Here is a 26,964-nt window from a genome sequence, read left to right as displayed (position 1 = left end):
CATCAGCTGTGGCTAGTTGGCCGTCAGCTGTAACCCGTAAGCCATTGGCCACTAATATAACTGCTGTGGCTACGCTAGCAAAAAAAATGGGGGCTAGCAAGAAGATGGTGGCTGGCAAGCGCGGGCTGCTGTTAGGCAGATTATGTAGATCCTGCTTCCTGTGTCTCCAGTCCAGCCACCAGCGAAAATATATTGGTTTGACTCCCCTATCTATGGCTCCGTGGCCTTACTGTGTCCTGCGTTCTTATGTGGGGAGCGGGGACCAGAGAACCCCGCCGGCCGCCCCGCATGACAAATGGCGCAGCGAGCAGGGTCCCCTGCGCGACACAGGGTTTCCTAAGAAGCAGATCTTACGTAAATATTAGCATGCAAGCAGTTTATGAAAGAGTAATTTTAACATCAAAGCTCCCTGGGAAAGGAAGAGAAGGAGAAATGGGGGTCTCTTGTAGTCTTACCAAAGGACTTGGATAACCCTTCAGAATGTTCAGTAACGGAGGTAGCTCTTCAGAGTTGTTCTGAGTTTGGGAGAAGACTCACACTACCCTCATGGAATGGGCATGAATTTGGGTCCAATAGCTCTCTTTACCCTAAGAAAATTTTCATAGAATCCTGGCAGCTGAGGAAAGTGAGCCAACCCCATTCTCTGTAGCTGGGGAGGGAAAAATTACAATTTTTTCAGTCAAAATAATTCAATTCTAAAAAAGCTATTTGGGTGATGTATTAGAGAATTCACTAGAGTGGATTTTGCAAGTTGCACTTACATATGGAAAAAAATTGCTTTGTGCCCCGGAACAAATTCCAGAGAAGAACAGTATTATAATGAGCCACCTCATTAGTTAGCCTTAGTCCAGGAACATCTGCCTACAGTCTGAGGCTATTTAATTTACAGTTTAAAAAATAGAGAATTAGTAACATAGATAAAACTCTGTCAGATCAGGTACATGCTGAATTCTTCCTTTGGGAGTCTGTTTATATCGGTGAATAACTCAAAGGAAGAATGCAGTTCCCCATCTAGAATCTGTGCGCCTCCATGTAATGACTGAAAATAAGTCATGTTACAAAGCAACTGAATTACACATGACATTTTATTTTGACCCCTGTGTATTTTATTTTTTAGGTACTAGGCACCTGCCTAAACCAACACCTATGTTCAGATGTGCTACAGAAAATGCTGGTAAGAATTATGACAAAGGGAGATTCAATTGTAAATGTGTTGTTGTTGAGGTGTCTGTGGCTATACTCTTGGAGGTTGTGGGGACAGAGGCAGGAGTGCGGTTTCCAGGGTCTCGCCCTCATGTGGAAAGGTGCTGGCTCAGGTAGTAAATGGCCATCAACTGTGATTGGATGGCCATCAGCTGTGGCTAGTTGGCTGTCAGCTATAACCAGTGAGCCATTGGCCACTAACATAACTGCTGTGGCTATGCTAGCAGAAAATGGTGGCTAGCAAGAAGATGGTGGCTGAGCCAGCAAGTGGTAGGGTGAGGGTTGCGGATTGTGTGGCTCCTGTTTCCTGTTTCTCCAACCCAGCTACCAGCGAGACTATAGTGGTATGACTCCCCTATCTGTGGCTCCGTGGGTGTTCCTTTTTGGCCTCACCATGTCCTGCGTTCTTATGTGGGAAGCAGGACGAGAAACCCCGCCTGACACCTTCCCTGACAGAGGTGTTTATAGTTTATGTGTTTGGGTTTAGAAGGAGTCTGTATTGCAATAGATATTTGAGATTCATTTGTGACTATGTAGCAGTTGATGCTATTGGAGTGGAAGAGATTGGTCATGGAGTGTGTAAAGAGTATTTGAGGAAAAAAAAGAAAGAAAGAAATCATGGTGAAAACTACACAATATGAGGGATAATGACTAGCTAGTCAGAGAACAAATCAGAGATCAAGGAACAAAAAAGGGAATTTAAGGAAGAGAAAAAAAATTAGAAAGCGACTGTGGTTTATTGTATTAAATTAGCACTGCTTGAAAAAAAGCCAAGTAAGTCAGTGCTAAAAAAATTTCTTGACTTTGTTAATCAGATCATTAGTAACGATTGGTAGTTTCAGTTACATGCAGTGATAGAAGCAGAAATCAATGTATTATATATTGAGATATAAAAATTGAGGTTATATAAGTAGAAAAATAAGTTTTTCTGAAAAAAGAAAAAGGATACAAGTTTAGTGACTAGCATATTCGTATTTCTATATGACTACACAAGCATGTATAATAAGATACAAAAACAGCTCAGACATACAGTACTTTTTAAATTTCAAATGAGGTACATATTGTGACACAAGCAAAGTCAATTTGAGCTGTAACATCAAGCACATCTTATGTTCTTTTTAATATATAAAAGGTGCTGCCAATCAATAAACTACTCTTCAATAAACTCACTACCAAGTTATAAAGAAAGCAGCTTTCAGACCAAAATCTGGCACATGAGAAGACTTGTTCTAAAAGCATTTACGTTTGTTCTAAAAGCATTTACAAGCAGTAGCAAGGAGATGCTACATGATGTTTGGTAAGCTTACAGAAGTCCCCAATCTCTATCCTTGTAGGAGATCTGACTTTCCTTGTAACAAAGTTTCACTCATAGCATCAAGGCCACATCCCAATGGTAGGCTTCAGGACTCAGAGTCTGCATAATTTGATAGGACTCTTTTGAGTCGTTGGTTAGTCACTGGCCATTCAGGAATCAAGTCTCAGGCTCACTCCTCTGCTGACCATACATAATATAAGATATATTATTTTTTTGTTGTTGTTTTCCAAGAAAGAGTGAGGAAGGCATCTAGAATATTTCAATCAGTCAATTTATCTTGAGTACTTCCAATGTTCTCCAGTGAAAACACATTTCTGACATCCATTAGGTGAATAAACTTCCAAATTCACCAACAAAATTCCATTTTTTAAAAATTCATAATGTTAATTAGGAAACCTATTGTTTTATTTCTGAGATTTAGAAAGCAGATGTTGTTATTCTAGCCAGTCTCAGCAGGGTGCCAGGTCTGAGATATGGATTCATCACAGGGAGTGTAGTTTAAGCTAACTTTCGTACTCTCTAAGGTGAAACATTTTAAAGTAAATTTTAAACAAATCTTCTCCAGGAAATATTCACTATTATTTTCTTAAAAGAAAATTTATCCACGCTAAAATATTTTCAAAACCAACAAAATTAGTAATAATTCCTTGGTAAGAACTGATATTTGGACTTGCTATTTTTTCTACATTTTTAAATATAAAAATGTTTATGCAGAAAAATACATATTATATATTTTATGCTTTTCCTCTTCTACTCACTCCCCATGTATCCTCTGTAGTCAGTCCAAACCAGAGTACAATTCCATGTTATACTTTGTATCTGGTTTTGATGTCCTCTAATTGTTGTTTTTGATATTCAATATGCTCTTTCTTCAGCTTGCTTTGACTTACTGAAGAATGTGATCTTATTTTTCTGTGGAATTTTTTGCTCTTCTAATAATATGTCTGATTCTTCTTTAGAGTAGTAGTTAGCTCATCACTTTATCCCAGTAAACCCTCTAGCCTGCAAATTAAGTCTGTCATAAGGAAGATGTCTATGACCCCTAATCCATGGTGCTACCTGAGCCAAACATCTCTGTGTGTTGGAGGGAGATTGGTGGGTGGTTTACTGAGGCAATTGTTAGATGAGCTGATCCCGACACAGGCATCTTCCAACTTGTGCTAACTGTGAGAAAAGCAATAGCTTTTCACTAAATTCTACAAAACTTCAGAGTCCTAAGGAACCTATGGCCTTCGCTCCCTATACTCTCACTCAAAAGTGTCTGTGGCGTAGGGATGAACTTATTTTATTTACTTTGTTTGGCAAGAGTTTGCACCTGCAGTGGTGTTTGATCAAAATCCCATGTCTGGATATATTTTCAGATGCAAAGATCACCTTTAGGTTGAAAGTGATGAAGTCCAAAATACGTCACCTTGGCTTATTGAATATTTTAAGCTGATGGAGTTTGAGAAAGTTTGGCATTTGTATATATAATTTTGATTTTAATTTCTTTTAATATCTAAATAGTCTCTGGGGATCATGTGTTGGATGTTTGCACTTGTGCCAACTAATTAATTGTTCTTAATAGCATGATCTGAAATGCCATTATAATTTTCTGACAGTAGAGGCAGAATAATTATATCTCTACCACCAAAATATAGCTAAATGCGCTGATTTAATTATTATTTTAAATAGGTAAAAATAGAACCATACTGTCTGTGTAATTCAAACTAATGTTCCAATCAAATAAGGTATTTTCTATATACACTTGAATATAATTTGAAGACTTCATAGCTTGAGTTATATTGGGGCATAGGAGGAGAAAAGGAATAGAATTTGAGCCAGAGAAAATGTCCTTATTTAAAAAATGATATACTCTAATGTTACTCCATAGTTTTGAGTGACGTGAGGTAAATCCTCATTCTCAGTACCATTGCACATAGGAATCATTGCAAAAATGAATTAAGCAAGGTGATAAAGTGAATGAACAAACTGATTATTCAGAACACCTGTTATTCTAGAAAATCCAATGCCTTTAGAAAACTATGTTTTTGTAATAATTCTTTTTAATTCAATCAAGCCAATTCATTCTTGGAATCCAGAATACATATAAGCCCAACACGTGAATCCCCAGAAAAGATAATCAGGTAATTGTAGGAACTGTTAATCCAGAATGGTCAAAAAGCAATCAGATGAAATCACCTGAGGAATATGACATCCTCAGGAGCTTAGAGGGCATACACATACACACACACACACTCTTAAACACAAATAAGATCTCAAAGCAACACTGAAGTTTATTTACAAATCTCTAATAATTATTTTTTATGAATAAATGATTAAATGTCTCCTGAATGTGTACTGTTGCAAAACATTGACATTCAAATTCAAAGTTAGAAAGTATGGATGTTTAAAAACAACCTATATGCAATGGGAAGACCTTTTTACTTGGGATACTGTTGGTTAATGTGCTAACAGATTTATAAATATATGGGATGATCCAATAGCATCCTAGTTTTAATCAAACATTAATTAGCCAGTCAAGAAGATTTTGAAGAAGGACTTATAAAAGAAAATAACAATAACAAAAACCAGAAGTTGTGGGTGGGAACAAGGAATGAGGAAATCACAATAATCCATACTTGTAGTGAGTAAAACTAAATTGTGTCATAGTACCAGAGAGTGTATTATAGAAGATAATACCAGAGATCTTATCAAAGATTACCAAAATATGGTCAACTGAAAGTGAAATAAGCAATATTGTGTGTCCGAATAGAAAATGTAAAATTGTATATATATATATATACATATGTATATGTATATATATTCCATAAACTAACATATATGTGTGTGTATTCCATAAACTAATATATATGAACATATACAATTATCTATGTATAATTGTATATGTATACACACATGTAAATACTCCATTAATGAATGGTTCTGGAAGATGTTCCCTGTGTATCCTAACACTTAGCATCCGCTTAAATAAAGCACCGTGCGCTTCCTCTCTGACAACAACATGGATGACTACACTAGGGAAGAGAATGGGGAAAGAGGGGAGAGTATTCCAAAGATGTTTCCTTACGTGTCTGTGTTAAAATTCTGCTGAAAACTGATCTTCAGTTTTACTTTACATGGGAAGACTACAAACAGTATTTGAAGGTCATAACTGAGTTTTACATATGCTGTCTATTGAGGTCCAGGGAAAATACTTCAAAATGTATAATCCAAATTTTAGTACCCTACCAAATTTAACAAGATTAAGTCTCTTTAAATTCCATAAGCATTTGTACACACACACACACACACACACACACACTCACAAATAATACATCGTATACTGTAGGAAATATCCTAAGAACATATATATATCTATATATAGATATATATAGATATATATAGATATATCTATATCTATATATATATATCTATATATATATATATATATATATATAGATATATATATATATCTCCTAAGTACATATATATATATATACACACACACACACACACACACACACCTATGGAATCATATGTATAATTCCACACATGTATCTGTATAACCCAAATTACTGTGTTTATTTATGTTGCACATTAGGATAAACTTCGTCAGGTAAGAATTTGTAGATACATGAGAGGGAAACTCTGAACTAAAGTTTTCAGATTCTAACATCAGTGTTTTTGTTTTTGTTGCCTACATAATTATTGCTTCAAATCAACAACTATATTCCTCTGTTTTTTGTGAATGTGCGTTTTTTTTTTCTTCTTCACAGTCTTTGAAAACATTTTAAATCATTTCCCCCAAAAAAGTAATCTTTCCCCCTACACTTTTTCACAATGTATATTGTATACAAGTTACCTATAATTAGATTAATAATAATTTAATACATAGTTTTTAAGAAAATAAAATTTACGAAGTAAAGTAATATCCTTATTGCCTAGCCATTTGTGTACTTTTGCATACATATAATCTTTCAGGGATGTAAAAATTAAGAGGGAACACACAACTGCATAAGTTAGAGCAACTATCCTAAAAAAATATGGTGCCTAAAGGACAATACAATTAACTATATATAAAATGTGGCATGTCATTAAATATCCCTTCAATAATAAATCACTTTTACCAGATGGTATTCCATCTGACTGTCATCAATAATGGGCACCTTTGGTGGCACTGAAGATGGCAGATCTGTTTTGTTATAATGTTATATTTGGACATTTGCCAAAGAGAATAAAAGAAACAAGTCAGCAGCTTGTAAACACAATCATGGTAGTCTACATTTCCTATATGAAGTTTTAAAATGAAATGGTTCCCATGTGGAACTGGGCAAAAGAGAAACATCCAGATTTGCAGAATTTAAATTATTTATTATTATAACAAAAAGCCCATGGATCTAATACCCTATTCAAGAATTTACTTGCATTCTAATTGGAATGGGTATATTTTCATGAAAAAAATTATAAAGTCATGCAACATTAGAAATGTAAGTGTACACTCAGGGACCAAAATTTTAATTTATAATTAAATGAGTTAATAATTTCAGTTGAAATTATTCTACTTTTCTACTTTAAGCTTTTATTATTTTTTTCTGGTGTTTATATGAATCATTGTGAATTTAGAATTACTCATAAAATACCCTTTTGCAATTTCTAAAATATAAATTTATTTTTCTCACAAAGTACCACCTATTTCAGTTTCAGATCATTATTGGGAGAAAACTAAGACATTTTCATTGTCATTCATTAAACTGCTGTGGTTGCATAGAAATAGCAACAGCTAGGAAAGCAAATAACAATAAAGCACAGCATGTGATTTTCCTCTATATTGTTAATAGTTCTGACTTGTAATTGGAGCCATGGCTATGTAAAGTTGACAAAATACTAAATTCTCTTTACTTTTAATTAACCAGTAATCTGAACAATTTGAATGTTGTTCTTGAATATTTTATCTAGCCCTGAACTCTTTTTAGTAGGAAAAGCAAAAATGCTTGTTAAATATTCCTCTCCTTTAGAACTAAAGTTACTATTTAATAAGTAACAATATTGCTAGATAGCACCCGGATGACACAACTGAAGCTTGTTCCTGTGATTTGAATATAGTCATAGGTGGTTTCGAAGGATCAGGATCAGAGACTGGAGCAAAAATATTTGAATCGATATAAGAATGGTAGGCTTTATATGAAAAGAAATCACGATGATTGGGGGATATTTTTCATAGCAGTAGGGATTACAAATGACCCCATAGCAACCAGTACCTTGATGTTTTGGGCAAATGAATAAACAAAGCTGAATTGAGTATTTTGAACAGTGGAGATTCAAGTTCATGGACTCCTATGTCAACATTTGTACCAGAGGAATAGCTCCAAGAAAATTTTCTACATGGGAATAATTGAGTTCACATATTTTAAGAAATATATTAATGTACTTTTATCTCTCATCCTTCTATATGTACTTATTTCTATTTTGCCCGAAATATCCATCTGCCTCAGGAAGGTTAAAATGGGGAGAACAAAAATGCAAAGAGAAAGAAAGAGCCAACACTGATCTTGTGACAGAGTATTTTGAGGCCAAAGAAGATAATCTTCAACTTGAAGCAATTTTAAGAGAAATTTTTCCAGATTTTTTATTCTTTCATTAACAAAACAAGAACAAGGTTTATCATACTTCACAGAGTTTTTACAATGACGTTTCAAATAAAGATAAAACAAGATGTGATAAAAGGCAATTTTCCTCTATACAGAAACAGGGAAGGCCCACCCGCACTAGACCCAGTGGAAAACAGTAAAAGAACTGATAGCTTGGATTAGTAAGAGACAAGAATGTCATCTGTCTTCTGCATCAGCAAATGATTCATGTTCTAAAGCCCGAAACTTGAAAGATGAGAAACTTGAAAGGTAAGAGGTATAGAGATGACAAGAGCACTTACTTTCTAAAAGGCTGAAGGAAATAATTATAGTCACTATTTAACTACCTGAGTTAAAATGTGAGAAAACCTTACTTAAAAACAAAAACATTCTTATCTTTCTAACTTAAACTTTAAGCCAGGAATTAGTTGCATTTTTTTCTCCCTATTTCCCAGAAACTATAATCCTTTTAAATAATGATACAGCATAAGTCATTACACTTCTCAGTTTCTAAATTTCAGTAAAATGTGCATTGTTTTACTCCCTGACTTTTCAACGGGCCTGTACATAGGACTTACATCAAAGGTATAAAAAAGGAAAACGCAAAATTGTATTTACAGGAATGAGGTGGAAAATTTATAAAATAAATTACATGTGAGGAAATGTGCTTTCCTTACTTATAAATATTGGAAAATTTTAGATTAAGATCTACATATGTGACTACATAAAAACATGTTAAAAATAGCATAAGTGGTATTAAAAGAAAAAATGGCATGTAATATGCTAAAATATGACCAAAAAGAGTAAATAAAATTATTTAAAAATTATGAAAATTGATAAGGAAATGCCAATAATAACATAGATAAATTAGGTATCTTAAATTCGTAGAATAACAAGTTAGTGTGTACTCAATTTTTTTCAAATAAAGCAGTCATTAATGGACAACACACACACACATTAAAATGCAAATAATTAACCATAAGAAAAGCATTCTCCCCAAATTCATATATTGAAACTCTAATCACCAGTGCCTCAGAATATAACTGTATTTTGGAGAGAGGCTCCTTAAAGGATTATTTAGGTAAAAGGAGGCCATTAAGGTGGGCCTTAACCAATTTTATTGGTGTTTTTATAAGAAGAGGACATTAGGACAAAGATACTAGGGATAAGTGTGAACAGAGGAAAGATCATGGGAAAAAGACAGCTAGATGGTGGCCATCTGCAAGCCAAGGAGACAGGACTCAGGAGAAACAAACCCTGTGGAGACCTTGGTCTTAGACTTCTAGTCTCCAGAACTGTGAGAAAATGAATTTCTGTTGTTTAATCCATCTTGTCCGTGGTACTTTGTTATGGCAGCCCTAACAAACTAATGCACATATGAACCTTTACTAACACTAAAATACTCATAAATTAAAATATTGAAATAAAAATACACATGTGTATTACATACGCATACATTTAAAGAAACAGTATATAGTCAACATAACACACCAGGAAACAGCCCAAAACTCTCTCTAAAATTTTATTGGTCACTGAAGGTGATTAGGAAAATAAGGTGCAGATATTTTGATTAGATTTTTAAGGAAAATCAAATTCACATAATACTCAATACTTAAACCTCAGTTTTAAAGTTTGTTTTTTGAATAAGTTTATAACAAATCTATTCTGATCTTCATTTACCAGTATTTGTATTGCTTTTAGATATTCAACATGCTTTATTTTTCTTTTAATTTTGTCTTAATCACATAGATTTTAGACAATTAAGCTTGAATATTAATGTTAAATAATTGGTGGGCAAAATCAATTCTGGTAAATAATTGGTGGGGAAAATCAATTATTTAATTCTAAAACATTAGTGAATACACAATTGAATTACAAATTCCTATAAGAAAATGCAAAGGAATCATAACTCAGAAAAAATATAATTCAAAATATGTATTGCGTATTTAATAACACAATGAAAATATAAATATTACTGAAAAACGTTTCAAAAAAATAAAGACAATTTCCTCTGACCACCAACTTTGTTGCCCATCCCACACTAGCTGTACCTTTTATCAGTCAAAAACCCAATGAATGTGAATATAGATTCCTCAGGTCCATAGATAAAATGGTCATTTTCTCTTTCCCACAAGTACCAAATCCAAGCACTTTTTTTTTTCCAGTGTTTTATGAGGTTACATGTTTTGCTGGGGATATATTCTGCCTTTTTAATGTCCCTTAAATCAAAATTACACAAGACTGGTTTTCCTTTTCCTAGAGACAAAAAAATAACAATATATACCTGTACAGTTTTGTCCCAGGGGTTTGCTGAGACACCTTTCTGAATCGCAAAATCTCCATCACACATTAAGGACCAAGATGATTTAATGTAGGTCAAAATTTACAGGATTAATAAAAAAGTGTTGTTTTTTTTTTTGTTTGTTTTAATTAGATTTATTATCAAAACTTTTCTTTGAAATTTAGAGAAAAAGGTTTATTTTTTGCCAATTCCAATTGATGATGCATACCAGTACATTCCTAGGCATCACATTTCTTGGAAGGATTTGTGTTATTGTAGACCTTCCGGGTAATCTGGCAGCCACACAGTGTCCAAAGGGAATGCAAGACAGATTTTCTCTCCAGGACAGAAGGGGAAGCACTGCAGTAGAGTAGGGGGAGTGTGGGATTGGATTGTTGGTTTCCAGATAATTTTGTGGACATGTGAATAAGCCAGTTTTTGGAACTTTTCCTGCAGTCTAGGGAATTGTTATGTCTGAGACACAGAAATAAGACTCACTCTACAGTGGCAGAAGTGGGAAAAGAGAATTTTGATTTTACTTGAGAAAATGGACATTCCCTCCACCAATAGATTTAAGACTTCAGAGAGAGAGAAAGACAGTATGCCTTGGGCTGAGGGAAGAAGTAATTTTTTATTCCTGAGGATAAAGGCAGGTGGGTTTGGACCATGTTGATTGTATGTGTCCAGGGGTCCTGAACAATATGGAGTTAAACATGTGCCATTGACACTGGTTTTTGTGCCCATACACTAACAATAATGACTTGTTTTCTTAAGGTGATCATCTATCATTTATTCCTCTCTTTTTGCTGTTTATTTGTTTGTTGTTTTTAAATCACAATATAGTGCTGGCTGAGTTTTCCGAATTAAGAGATGGGAGAGGTGATTTATGTCCGGTCTTGGAGAAAATTATCATGGAGGTAAATGATACAGATTTGAGAATGTAAAACAGCAAGAAGTGATCAGTAGAAGTTGGGAATAGCCCTAGTGGGGGTTACATTGCTGCCTAATTGATGTGAATCAGTAAGGGTAATATGTGAAATAGATAAGCATCTTTTCTGAAATCCAAGAAGTCACTGGCGAGAGACCTGTCTTCTTATCAAACGAATGGATGCTTGCTACTCAGTCGTTCCTCATATGAGCAAATTTTATATCCATGACTTATTATAAAAAAATGTAAACTGGTAATTCAGAAATATTTGTGAAGTACCACTGAGAATTAACTTCGATGACCAATTAAGAAACTAGTTTTCATTTGAACAGAACTCATTCCCCTTCTCTCCCATTAGTGTACATGATAGAATGAATGCTGAATGACCCTACGTGGCATAATTATAGGTTTAATTTTGTATTTATCAGACAGTTTTACATTATCTGAAGTGTTTAGTGGCACACAGTATAGTATATTTTGCCTCCTTCTTTGGATGTATTTGGTGTATTGTACAAAGATGTTGTAGCGCAATTACGTATTTTAAAGTGTATTACCACTGTCTTCATTCATGCAATATAAATGGGTCTACACATTGAAGCATTTACAATCTGAATATGTAAGCACAGCTACATAAAATGTGCAAAATTGAATTCAAACAATGATTAGGACTTTATGGAAGAAAACTACGTTAGTAGCTGATTTGGGAATAGTAAACACTTGGAATTTTTTCAACTTAGCAACTGATCCCATTTTAATGCCATGTGTATTAGCAGAATTTTCCAAATATTCGCTTATGATTCCTTCCTCTTTTATCCTTTTTTCACAGGATTTTACTTTAACCACATTTAATGTGTTTGGTTTCTGTTGGTCATATTTTTTATTGTATTTAACTTTATTCATGTAACTTTACCTGGAAATCTATGTATCATTTTTGAGATTAATAAAATAATAAAACTAAAAGTCAAACAATATTTATGATAAATACTAAATGGGAACAAACTACCTATTTTTAGTGAAAATGCATAAGAGAAAGACTAACAATAGTTCTCATCATTTAGTTTACTTCTCTATCCTAAGAGGAGAGTTTCCACAGAAAAACTAAAAATAAATGCATTATTTCTAAGTTATTGATCATTCCATATGATAGACTCTAGATTTAAATGTCAATTGTAATTCATGGGAACTTTGAATCTAAAAACAAATAGTACATATAAATTAAAAATTTCTGATTTCTGTTATTATTAAAGTATGCATACACATATAAATCATTAATCTGACTTAAAAACTGTCATTCCAGAACATAACTGTACAATTTCTATTAAAGTTTGGTGATTGATTACTATAATTAGATGGGTTTTCAACAAAAGCTACTTGAACAAATTACAGAAGAAAAGAAAATCATAAATCAGAATTAACTTGAAAGAAAATTAAAATGAAATACCTTTTAATTCAAATTTTATATGTGATTGAGCTATTTCATTTGGCAACATTGGATCCTTTCCCAAAGCTCAAACATCCAATAGAAAGAGCCAATGAAACTCCAAACAGCTCATAAAGGTGACTTAGTCAAACAGCAACTTGAAAGTGGTTCTTCTGGGTCAAAAGACATTCACCAATGTCTCATGGCTAATTTTCAAAACAAAATGAAAAATAGAAGTCCATAATCATAACCCAGTATCTTCTAAATAAGGATGTGTAGATTAAATAGTATATTTATTTGTAAATACAATATATTTTCATTTTAAATATTTAAAATTGAAATTATAATTGTGCTGCAAGATACTCTCTCTCAATTAGAAAATGTATTAATAGAACATATACTTAATCAAGTATTGTATATAAACTGAACTGGGAATATTTGGAGTTTGAGCTCCATGAATGAGTAAGTAGCTGATTCTCTGGCAAATGTGGTAGATGCTTAATAAATGTCCTACAATGGATGTTAGGTACTGACTTCATTCTAAGTAATAAAAAGAATAAAAATGAGAAATATAGTAATAATAAATGAAGTAGCCAAGACTGAACACTTATTATGTTCGTAGCTAAGGGCTATAAATGTTAAGTACCATGTTTACCTATCATCTATGATTATATTGTTTCAACAACCCTGCAATACACTTTTGTAATCTATATTTTTTAAATGAGGAAACTGAGACTCCAGAATGATCAGTAACTCAGACATAATCACATTTATACATGTCAGAATCAGAATTCTAACTCAGATCTAGTTGACCCCAAAGTGTATGTTCCTTTTGTTTATCATATTGTATTTATTTCCAATAGCTAGTTTCTGATTCCTGGAATTATTATTTGAATTTATTTATTCTTAATGCTCCCACCTGTTTTTCAATGTAGTAATTATTTTCTGTTTTTAAGATGTATATTATCTGAAACGTACAAAAAAAGAGAAATTTGATTTCTGATGTTGTGGAAATGTAAACGGGTGCAGAAACCCACACTCATCTGCATGGATATATACACAGTGTTGGGTAACTTTGAGTAAATATTCTCTTTGATTCTAGACACTGGCATAATCTAGTTAGATTGGAATTTAGATATAAAGTGAAATTTAACTCTGTGATTCCAAGCTCAAACAGATATGACTACAGCATTCCATATTGAAAATGTTACTATCTGAATTTTAGGCAATTCATCTTGCTGGTATGCAACATGAATTTGTTTATTGCTGAACAAATGCTTTGATTAAAAGCAAACAATAAAAATACTAAAACTTTTCACATCAACAAAATCTCCACACTAGCCTTTAAACACAAATTATTGATTATATTCTTGAACATCTTAACAGGAAAAAAGGTTAACATGTTGATATATATATATACACACATATATGTATATAAAATATATGTATGCATATGCACATATATTTGTATAATATATATAGATATACATACACACATGTATATGCACACATTTTGTATGTTTAAAAAGTCTGTTTTTCTTTTAAAACAAGGACTATTGAATAATCATAATCATTATAATGACTTGAATGAAAAACCAGTCCATCTGAAATTGCATTTTCAGAAAAGCATGACTGAAAACCTAAGGACACCATTCTTGTATTATACAAGAAAGAGAACATTATTTTTATATGAAATATATATTTAATTCTCAAATATTGATTTATAAAATTAATAAAGTAATTAAAATGTCAAAAACATTTTCTTTTATGTATCAAATATTTATTGAACACATATAATGTGCACTTTGCTAAGTGCTGTATATTTATCAATAACAAATTACCCTGCCCTTCTGTGTTTTGGTGGTAAATAATAAATGATCTTCTTGAAAGTTAGATTAAAGAAAATATATGAGCAATAAAATTGACAATATGAGTTCCAACTAAAAATAATCTCATTTAAAAAACGTCTTTGTGTCTTCATGGTCATGATAAAATTGACCTGTTTTTGGAAAGATATCTATTGTTCTAAAAATTGGCTATTTTTATATATAATGCCAGCTGGAAAAACTTCCAATTGTAATTGTTATTCAAGTAATTCATCCATCTTTTACACAATAGGAAAGTGGAGTCTGGCAATGAAAAGAAATGTCTTTCCTGGGTAACAGACTTATCCAGTTGGAAAGACTGACACCACATTTTTATACCGAAAAACAGTATCTTTGAATCAATTGTATGTATATATATATATAAAACTACAACAAAACTATTTTTACAGTTGTGATGAAAGATCAATGAGGAAAATATCCACTTCCTTTCCAAGTCTAACCTGAACCTTCAACTCTCCACCATTTAAAACGTTTTTTTTTCTTTCTTAAAGGAACAGAAATGATTTAAAATGGGGTAATTGTTGGGTAAATTAGGAGGCCAAAACTTCCTGCCTTTTTTTGGAAAGGTTATGGTGGGATATTTGCCCCAAGAGACGATATTTTATATGCATACCAATTGTCAAGAAGTACATGAAATACTTCAGGAGGGATTTTCTTAACCATGGTCACTTCAGTCCATTTGTAGATACATTCAAACTTGTGCAGTCTTATTTTCTTTGCTTTACTTGCAAACTATTCCATTGTTTCTTATGTGTAGTTGTTCCTGGAACATCCATGAAGTTTTGAGACAACAAAAAAAAAACACCATAATTTTAGAAAATTTTTCTGTGCATGGATGTAAAAGGTGTGTTAGTGTTTTACGTACTTCTGGACAAGCAGATTTAACAATGCAAGTTCTAATCTGCAACTTTCCATAAATCTGTTTTCTTTGGTAGATATCAGATATAATCCAATATCAGATTATAAATTTTGAGACACTTTGAAACAAAGGTTAAATCTCAGTATGATAAATACCATAAAATACAGATCACTGGATGATTAAATATTTCCAGTCATCCATATTTCAAGTGCAAAAACTACTGGATAAAATTTTAATATTTGAATGGGACATGAATTGCATTCCACTGACTTAACTTTGTACTAATGTCCTTTCTGAATATGATATGCCCTGTGCTGTCAAAGTCCAGGCCTACTGATGGTGATGCTCTTTGAATAAGTTCATATATATGTGGACCTTGTGTTTCTTGCACTTTTCCTGGAGCCTCTGTTTTGCTCCAATATGTTGTCATATTGTGGTCAAAATCAGATTGTAATTTTGGGACTACAGGGCTGATAACATATCGTGTAGCCTAAAATAGACTAATTAAACTGTTTCTTGAAATAAAAGAAGTGAAAAACTTTGATAGCACCTTCAGAATATTTTATGCCCTTTATTAAAGATTTTTGACAATGACCTTTGAAGTGCTAGGAAAATGGATACATATGAAACAAGTTTGTTAGTACCCTCTTGCATAACGAGTATTTTTCTTTTATAGAAGGATTTGTTAGAAATCGTTAAATAATAGGATGTCAAATAGTGAAGGACCTCATCTTTTCTAGTGTATCTGAATTTCCATCTAAGGTAATGACTGAAGTAAACTCAAATTTAAGCATTTTGACATAATTCTGTGTTTTTTTTTTTATTATCGCATACCTTTAAAATTATTATAAATACACAGAGGAGATACAATTGCAAAATTATTACTTATAATTTCTTAAAAAATATACTTTGAGTATAATAAGTAATATTTACCCAAATATTTTCTTTGTGTTTTGCGGGTGAAATGAGAAAAGCAAAGTAAATGGTATCTTTTCCCCATTTCCTACAGATTTGGCTTTTCAGAATAACTAAATGCATCTACTTGGGCAACGTCCAAAGAACTATGAGGTGGGGCTAAATCTCACAGGAAATAAATGAGAGAAAAAAGTAAAGCAGGCAACTTATTGGACAGGACAGAAAAGTATACATAGCATTCCGAAGCAGTTTTTCCTTTTACCATCTTTGAAGCTCTGAAAGGAAATAAAACCTTCCACAAAAGAACTAAAATGTTTGTTCCCCACATTCCACTCTACATCAAACTCTGATTTCATTCATTATTCTCTTTGTCCATTATTGCTCAACCAGCTGCTGCTTTCACTCAGAAGCAGAATTCTACTCGTGGGTCTGTAACTTGCAGATATCCAGCCTGCTCTCTAATGTAATATTTTCAGCAGCACATGGATGTCAACTCTTCACTTTGTTTGTTCTTTCCCCTTTTATCACTGGTACGGCTCAGATGCTGACTTTACTAGTGGAAAGGCATATACCATGTGTGTAGTCCTGATAATGACTATCAATGTTTAATTATATTATAAATTTATAATGGAAAGAAATTATTAACAAATTGTTATAAACATGCTCCGTGAAATCAGTAACAACTTAGTGCTGACAATGTTGTTGCATTTTATGACAGCGTTACCATGACTGAAAATCCGTCATGCATGCCCAGAAAATGTACACGGCTTTTTACCCAACACAAAAGAGGTTAGTCATTTTTTAACATTTGCATATGATTCCTTGCTCTGTTCTGGATTTACTTCCTGACCTTATTCCGTACCTCATCGTCTTTAGAAACTCATTTTTCTCTGTTCAAAAAATTAACAGGAAATGATTAGGTTGTATAATGTCTAAAATTTCTTCCACGTTTATTATCCTGTTTCTATGACTATGTAAAGACATCTTTTAGAAGGCTACTGTAAAATAGACGTAAACAAGTCATAGTTTACACATATCAATATGTGACATGAATGTGTTTGCTTTACCACTGATTTAAATGTTTATAAGCCAAATTTGTATAAGTAATAATTTTGAGGATTACAGATAACAGTCATGAGACATGTATGTACAAAACAATGTGTGATAAAATACCTCTTTATTATTGAGATATGTTTTCAGCAAAGAACAGTAGGGAAATTAGGTCTACCTTTTCTGTTTCTTCAAATCTTTATGATAATTGAAAAATGATTGACCTCAAAAAATTCTCTTATGTCCACTAATTAAGTTTTAAGACCTGATTTATCTCTGATATCAAAGAGTGGAAAATTTAATACTCTACAGAAACTGTAATTTGATTTTTCATGGCTATAAAGCAGTTAATAAAATTAAATGTTGCCATTCCATGATGACTCTTTTTTTACAAACATTTACATTGTTAGAGAGATTATTTATTGTGCTTTCCAAGTACTTTATGCATTTCTTCAAAACTTATTATGTAAACTATTGTCTTAAATTAGCAATGTCATAATTATTTTAATGATTGTTGGCCTTAATAAAAATCATACAATCCAAATTTTAGTGTAAATATTGAGAAAACATAATCGATCAACAAATGCTTACTGAGCATGCATAAGACTTCTACTGTTCTTTGTTGAAAACATAAAAAAATTACCTTTTTACTTAGCAAGATATTCAAAAGTAATATATAATGATTTTATGGTCATAGGTCTGGAATAATAAAAACAAGCATGTTGAAATTCTAGAGTTGAAATTTTTATTTAAATATAAAGCTCATTCATTCATTCATGAATTTGTGAATCTTTATTCATGATTTGTATATCTACTTTTATTGGTTTCGTGGTGTTTTTTTTCTGTTTTAAAAAAATATGCATGTCTTATCAATCTGAGAAGTGGGTAAAAGCCATCATAACCTTTCTATGATCATAGATCATGAGCATCATTTAACAAAAAAACAGTGCTGATCACTTTTGCCAAATTCATGGGATTTCTTAGCCCTCATTGTTAGATATCATTTAAATCAACTTTATTAATGTATTATTACACCTTTACATCAACTTTTCTAAATACTTTCTAAATATTTAAAACATATGCTCCCATCCACTTCTGTAACTTATTTCACTTCATGCCATACTTCATTGATGTGAAAGTCTTCTGATACAGCTCCCTAATATAATTCCAAGAATTTAACTTCATTCTTCCAAAAGATTTGAAAGATGTATCTTTACCAGAATGTTGAAACACTAATGAACTCTAGATTTTTACAGCACACTCTTAACGTCCTTCTTTCTATAGTCTTCTGTTACTCCATACCTGCTAAAATATTCACCCACTTAAGAAGAAGTTGTATTCTTCGTTTCTTGGGCTCAGTCTTCCATATACGTTCATTAAGTCAAGTTGATTGAAAGAGTTGCTCAAATCTTCCATATCCTTACCAACTTTGTGTTTCCTTTCTATGCATTGCAGAGAGAAAGTATAGTCGTGCACTGCATAATAATGTTTTCGTCTACAACAGACCACATATACAATGGCTGTTTCATAAGATTATAACAAAGCTGAAAACTTCCTGTCACCTAGTGACATTGTAGCTGTCATAATGTCATGCACAATGCATTAATCACGTGTTTGTGGTGATGCTGTAAACAAACCTTCACTGCCCATCATATACAAATATAGCATATACAATCTTGTACTGTACATAATACTTGATAATATAATTAACTGTGTTACTGGTTTGTGTATTTACTATATTACACATTTTATTATTATTTTAGAGTTGTACTCTTCCGATTTATAAAAAATATTTTCTGTAGAACAGTATGCCATGTTACTCTGGCAGCAGTTGCATATATCTCGTTTATCACATCTCTTGATTGCATCATTTTCCCTTATCGCTGATTTAATCTTGTGTTGTTTTGTTTAATTATAGCCCTTAAATGTATAAAGTCTACTGCTAATGTTGCCAATAACAGGCCATGTCAAATGATTAACCTGGAAACAAAAATAAAAGTGATTAAGGACTATGAAGGTAGAAACTCAGTGACAGTTATTGCTCACCAGTCAAGCATGTCCCATTTCATTATAACTACAATCTTGAAGAACAACAAAAACAACAAAAAAAAAAGTGATGGAAAATGTTATAGGATCTGCTTCACTGAAGACAATTGACTTGCAAGGGCCTATGTCAAACATGGAGAAGCTTCTAAATGACCAAACACAGGAGCTTGGGGAGATGTCACCAAGAAGTTTGTATACATATGAAATGCACATCTACTTGCTTTCAACAACTAATAGTCTTTAAGGAGATTTAATTATATATCTATATGTGTATATAGCTATATGGTTATAACTATATAGATATATATTGGTTTCTCAACCTTATTTTGGTCTGGATGATTCTTTGTTGGAGGGTGGGGGGAGGCTGTCTTGTGCATTGTAGGATGGTTACCATCATCCCTGGTCTCTATTCACTAGATGCCAGAAGCAACCACCTTTTCTGCCCCAGCTGTGACAATATAAAATATTTCTATACATTATCAAATGTCCTCCAGGGGAAGGGAAACAAAATTGTCCTCATCTTTGGTTGGAAACAACTGAAAAGAATACATAGATCATTTATAATTACTTTATTTACTCTTTCAGGTATTTATTCTTGGGTTTCTATCTGAATTTTTTTGAGCTTATAGATTTTTGTTAAAAATGACAGTTTACTAGACATGACAGTTTATGACAGTATACTAGAGATGACTACTTTCACTTTTGTGTCTCTGAAAATACCTTCACTTATAGGTTGTATATTCTAGGTTGGCAGTTTTTCCTTCCCTTCCTTCCTTCCTTCCTTCCTTCCTTCCTTCCTTCCTTCCTTCCTTCCTTCCTTCCTTCCTCCTTTCGTTTCCTTTCTTTTCCTTCAATTCCCTTCCCTCCCCTTCCCTGCATTTCCCTTCCCTTCCCTTCCCTGCCCCTTCTTTTCCGTTCTTTCCTTTTTTGCCACTAACAAGAAAATTGGGCATAAAATGACGTATAATGACATATCACATTCCTTATCACCAGTGGAGCAGTATTCTGTTAAAAATTGGAATATGCAAATAAAACATCTGTTACTTAACATAAAAGAGGAAAGGGGCTCAAAAGGATGCCTGAAAAAATCAGTATGTGTTGGGTTGCACATGAGGTGTGTCCCATTGGACCTGTTGCTAGAATTGGGAGGTAGGCATGATGGGGTGGGAGATGATTAATCACATATGATTATCCATATCTTTCTTATCTCACTTTTTTTTTTTTTAAATTTCCTCTATCTGGTTGTTTCAGGGCAAGAGCTTTATTTTCTAGTGCCAGTAGTGAAGACTTTAGTTTATGTGACATGATACCTATACTACAGAGTTTGGTTCCAGAAATTATAAATAGAACCTTGAAAGTGAACCTAAATTTAAACCTACATTGCTAAAGTAGAGCTAATTATGACATGACCCTATCAGTAAGTATTAGGAACAGTTTTGTAATATTTTACCTAGCAATTTCTAGGATATCACACTTGAAATTTAGGTGAAGTAAAAAGTCTTGATGTGAGCAAAATGACTGTGTACTGAATGTATCTGCAATTTATTTCCCACAGGGGAATAAAGATATGGATTCAAACAATCAGAATGAGAAACAGAGGGAATATGATGGGCAATGGAAAGAAGAGGCATAACTGGATCATCATTCCAGGGGAAAATATAGTAGTTTTTTACACAAAGAATATCTAAAAAAAAAAAAAAAAGAAGAAGAAAAGAATACTCAGGTATTTGTCTCAGGATCATCATGCCAGAGAAAAAACGTAGTAGCTTTTTACACACAGAATATCTTTTAAATAAATAAAAATACTCAGGTATTTGTCTCAGGTGTAGACCCAACAAATGGCTGATACTGGGAGAGGCCAACTGACCTACTCATATTTTTTCTAGCAAATGGAGAGTAGATTCTTGCTGATTTTAGGCTCTGCCTAAACACTATATCTGGATAATCTGGAAAATACCTATGAAACAGGACCCCTTTAAGACTTACTGACTGATAGCGAATTGGAGCTATCATTTTGTTCACGATTACTAATCTTTGTTTGAAGCTCACAGGATGGAAGCTATCAAGCAGATGGAAGTGTAGCTATGAATAAAGGTGTTCCGATGCTAATACAGTTACCTAGGTGTGCTGGGAAGCAGATACTGTCATCTGACCAGTACATTAGAGTTTGTTTTGCTCTTCTGACAATGACACATAGAAATGTGAATGAAGTGACTCCAAGTGGAAGGACACTTGAATGAGCTCAAGGGGTTTGTTCAGGATGGTGCTGAGGGGTCACATACCCTTTGGGTTTTGGAGATTCTGCTTCTTTGAAGCCTTGTGGCACTCTAAGATTGAGCTGTATTGGGGAGTAGAATATACAAATTGACAGTTTTATCGGGCAAACCATACTTTGGGGTGCAAACAGTCTACCCAAATTGTACCCAAATTATGGACATACGTGGTGTCCTAACCTGGCAGCAATATATGTGTCAGCTTAATCAGCAGTTACTCCACTTGGCTCAACATAACTTGGGCAGATTGTTGAATTTATTAAACTCTTTACAATAAATTTTGTTATCCAAGTCACTTTAAGATTTTCTAATCATGCAAATAGGAATATTAATAAATGAGTTTGAGTTGATGGATATGGTCTTCACCAAGAGAACTATTTTCGTATCATTCTTTTACTGCTCTCATCGCAGATAGGAAACTTTAATATTATTGTTTTATTTCAGAAAGATAATTTTTATTCTGAAGCAATTCTCTTAGTCTCAAACAGTAAACCACACTGAGCAGGATTTAAGTCCTTGAGGAAACGCATTAGATTCATACTTAAAACACATTCAAAACACTCAACCCACAAGAAAGTAGCATAAGAAATTATCTACACTCTTATTTCTGTCCTCATGTACTAAATTCAAAGACAAAGGAATGACAATTAGATCATCGACATCATCTTTAAACAGGACAAAAAAATGCAAAAGCCAGCTTTTTTGAGCTGTCAGCTTTATTGTATTAATGGAAGGAAAAGTGCCTAAGTCACAAGATATTCACAAGCTGGATTGGAGGGAACCACCCTGGGCTATTGGCCCTATGCAGTGTTAAAGCTAATAAAGTTTTATGCTAAATGGGTGATGAACCTTGCTTTAGTAAAGGGTTTTCCTTTAGGCCAGAAGAAATCCCAGGATACTTTTTACCTAAACAGGAGAAAGGTTGATGAAAGGACAGGGAAAGAGAGATAATAGGATTGTAAAATTCATGAGTGAAAAAAAAAAAAAAACAGTAAAAGCTTGGATCAATAGAAGCAGATTGAAATGATACTTTGGTTTCCCCATCAATAACCTAGAGAGAGTGGTTTTATCTATGTTAAAAGACTAATTGCATATATATGTGTGTGTGTATATATATATATATATATATATATATATATATATATATATATATGTATATATATATGAATATATATATGAATATATATGTGTGTATATATATATATATATATTTAATTTTACTATCATGTGACACTATATTTTATAATTAGGATCCCCTCAAAATAGTATTTTTAATTTTATAAAGTTACCTAATTGTTTTTATCAAAAGCATTACTACTGTTTAAAAATGATTTAAGGCTCTACTTTTACACTGCATATTAAGGCAGTCATTTAACTATAATATTGGGCATACTTAATATATTCTAACTTATTTTTATAAATATATTTTAATCATATGAGCTATGTTAATTTCATGCATAAATTTAAATGTCTCTGTCTAGATTAACAAAAATTTTCTTTAATATATCTGATTAAGGCATTTTGAACTACTTTCCTATTAATTATGGTCTAAGTGTTCAAACTCATATATCACTTACAGTTTCTTGCTATGTAAATCAAAATGCCATGCATGTTTATTAAAGGGACAAATACGCTACCTAATGGTGTATACGTATATAATGGTGTATAGGTATATAATGGTGTATAGGTATATGTATACATATATATGTGTGTGTATATATATACATACGTATATATATGTGTGTGTGTGTGTGTCTATATATAGACACACACACACACACGAGGAGTGTCAAAAAATGTATACAAGTGGACACTTTGGTCAATGTTGCTCAAGCAGTAGTTTGCCATAATCAGAAGTGTCTGGACACTGATGGTAACAACTTTGAGCACCTTTTGTAATTACAGAAGTTAAATGTGACTTGTATTCACCTTTTGTTATTGGTATACATTGAGTATTACAATCTTAATAGTTTCCCTTTCTTAAAATGTGTATACATTTTTTGTCTCTCTCTCTCTCTGCATATATATATATATATTTATATTTATATATATATATATATATATACATATATATATACACACACATATGTATATATATTCACCAAATTACTCATAATATCAAGCATTTTTATATGTATAAATATAAAAATTATATATATATATACATATATGTATACATAAAGAAAGATACACTAAAATACTTCACTCAAAAAAGCAAAATATTTGAACAGGAACTTCAAAATAGAATATCAGCTGTAGGTGGTGAATATGCAATGTGATATATAGATGATGTATTACAAAATTGTACACCTGAAATGTATGTAACTTTACTAACAATGGTCACCCCAATAAACTTTAATTAAAAAAAATAGACTATCAGAGTGGCCAATGAATCATGAAAATATATCTAATGCAGTCATTATGGAAATAGAAATTAGAACTGCAAGGACATACTACCATTACATATACACAAAAATGACTAAAAATAAGAAGACAGATGCCACTAAATCTTGGCAAGGATATGGAATAATTGGCACCCTAATTTGAATTTGTTCACTATTTTTGGAAATCATTTGGCAGTATCCACTAAAGCTGTGTATATGCATACCATATGATCTTGTGTTTCCTCTCCTAGGTATTAACTTGACAGAAATGCATATACATGCTCACTAAAAAAAACACATTAATTGAGTCATTATTCAAAATAGGTTTAAACTGGAGCTCACCCATCAATGTCCATCAATAGTAGAAAGAATAAATCAAGCGTGGCATATTCACACAATGCAATTCTACGTAGCAGTGAGAAAACACTAATGGCAACTAAAGGCAATAATCTCTATGAATGTAGTAAACAACGTTGAGTAAAAGAAACTAGATACAAAAGAGTTTATACTGCATGATTCCATTTATTTAAATTCCAAAAATAATGGCACTGCAGATGCTCTTTGGTTTATGATGGGATTATATCCCAATAAACCCATCGTAAATTTGAACTATCTTAGGTTGAAAATGCATTTAATGCACCTGACCTACCGAAAATCAATCATAGCTTAGCCGAGCCCACTTTAAATGTTCTCAGAACACAATACAATCCAAAAAGTGCTGGCAACACAGTATACTGCAGAGGGTCAGTTGTTTACCCTTGTGACATCTGCCTGACTGGGACCCGTGGCTCCCTGCCACTGACCAGCATCATGAGACAGTGTCGTACTGCGTATCGCTAGACTGGGGGAAGATCAAGTTTCAAAGTATGGTTTCTACTTAATGCCTATCACTTTCACACCATGATAAATTTGAAAAATCATAAGTTGAACCACTGTATGGAGGGGACCATCTTTGTTAATTTGTGGCATTAGAAGTTAGGATAGTAGTTACCTTTGGGTAAGGAAGGGTAAGGAATAGAAGAATGCCCAAGGGGTGCTTTGGGGATAGTGGTTCAGGCGGCTTTGAGAGATGTCACAAGCTGTTTCTCAGAATTCCCTGCTCTCTGTGTTTCTAGTTATGGTGGATCACAAGAAGTGAAGCAGCAGTAATGTTGGTTATTTACTCTCAGAAATTTAGAAAAGCTCTTGTGCACCTCTACATATAGCTTATCTATTTGCTCACCTGATTGTTCTGGGGTATTAGCTAGGCTTGCAAATGTTCCACCTTCCCCTCTATTCCTTTTCAGCGCCCCCTACTCCTGAGCTAGCTTCTAAGAGGAAGGGTGTCAGTATCCCTGGCAAGATACCCACAGCATGGAAATTAAAGAGACAGAATCGACATCGATGCTTGTATATCTTGATGGGTTCTAGCTCGTGCATGTGGGTTCCAGTATTGCATAGCTCTCCCCTGCTTTATATCCATCTTCCCTTTCTGACCACATGTCCTATGGACTTCACTCCCCAGCATCAGACAGGAAGAGCCTTACAGAGACTGTTTAACCAGCTCTCACAATTGGGAATGGGTAAGTCCCTTTAGTGAATCCTAACATAGTTGACCAATCACTGTTAGATGTACTGCAAGTGTGTTTGTTATGCAGGTGTCTTCAGTTTTTGAAAATACATCTGGTTATACATTGGTGATTTGTATATTTTTCTCTATAGTATACTTAATTATTTCAAAGTCTTGAACACTTTTTCAAAATAAAGTGCCAGCCTTCATAATTATTATTTGTATGAGTTTAAGAAAAGTAGGCATGAAAAATTGTAATTAAATATGCTTTAATTAATCATGAACACTAGATAAGGATATTTATAGGAAAAGAATCTTTATAAGGAAAGGTATATGTATATATATATATATGTATATGTATATATATATGTATATATATATGTATATACAGATATACATATAGATATATAGGTCAGACAACTAGTTTCATGGATTCGTCCTAGAAAATTACTACATACCTCATTGCTGAATGTCACTACAGTCACCTTTGAAGAACTCCCCTAGTGAAGCTATGCACCAATGCCAGTGCCTAGTTCACCCTTCAAAGCAATTTTGGAACTCTTTTTCTGGAATTGCCATCAGAGCTTGTTATTGTATTACCCTTGATGTCCTGAATGTCATCAAAATATTTTTCTTTCAATATTTTCTTTATCTTCAGGTAAAGAAAGAAGTCACTGGGAGCCAGATCAGGTGAGTAGGGAAGGTGTTCCAATATAGTTATTTGTTTAGTGGCTAAAAACTCCTTCATAGATAGTGCCATGTGAGCTAATGCATTGTCGTGATGCAAGACTTTTTTGCGAAAAGTTCAGGTCATCTAACTTTTTAACTCAGCCTTTTCAAATATTAAACTTGGTTAACTGTTTGTCCAGTTGTTACAAATTCACAAAGAATAATCCCTCTGAAATAAAAAAAAGGTTAGCAACATTGTTGCAACAAGTTTACAATCTTAATTGTCATACCTCATAGATACACAGTCTTTATAGTTACATGCATATTCCTTGGGTGAAATTACTAAAATCATTATAAGTTGCATACATCTGCTGCAACTTAATATTTATTTTCAAAATCAATGTTAACAATATATGAAATGGAATTGACTTACAGTGATTCAATACACAATTAAAACAACTTCGTAGATATCCAGGTTCTCAAGATGACCCTTAGATTAGCAATAGAGAATGTAAATACAACCTTGAGGTCATTATTATTATTCCAGCAGTCTTTGCCTAAGAGGATCCATCAGCAG

The sequence above is a fragment of the Rhinolophus hipposideros genome, assembly GCF_964194185.1.
Source record: "Rhinolophus hipposideros genome assembly, chromosome: 2".
NCBI classification, from domain to species: domain Eukaryota; kingdom Metazoa; phylum Chordata; class Mammalia; order Chiroptera; family Rhinolophidae; genus Rhinolophus; species Rhinolophus hipposideros.
The sequence above is the reverse complement of the archived record's forward strand: the minus strand, read 5'-3'. Positions refer to the sequence as shown.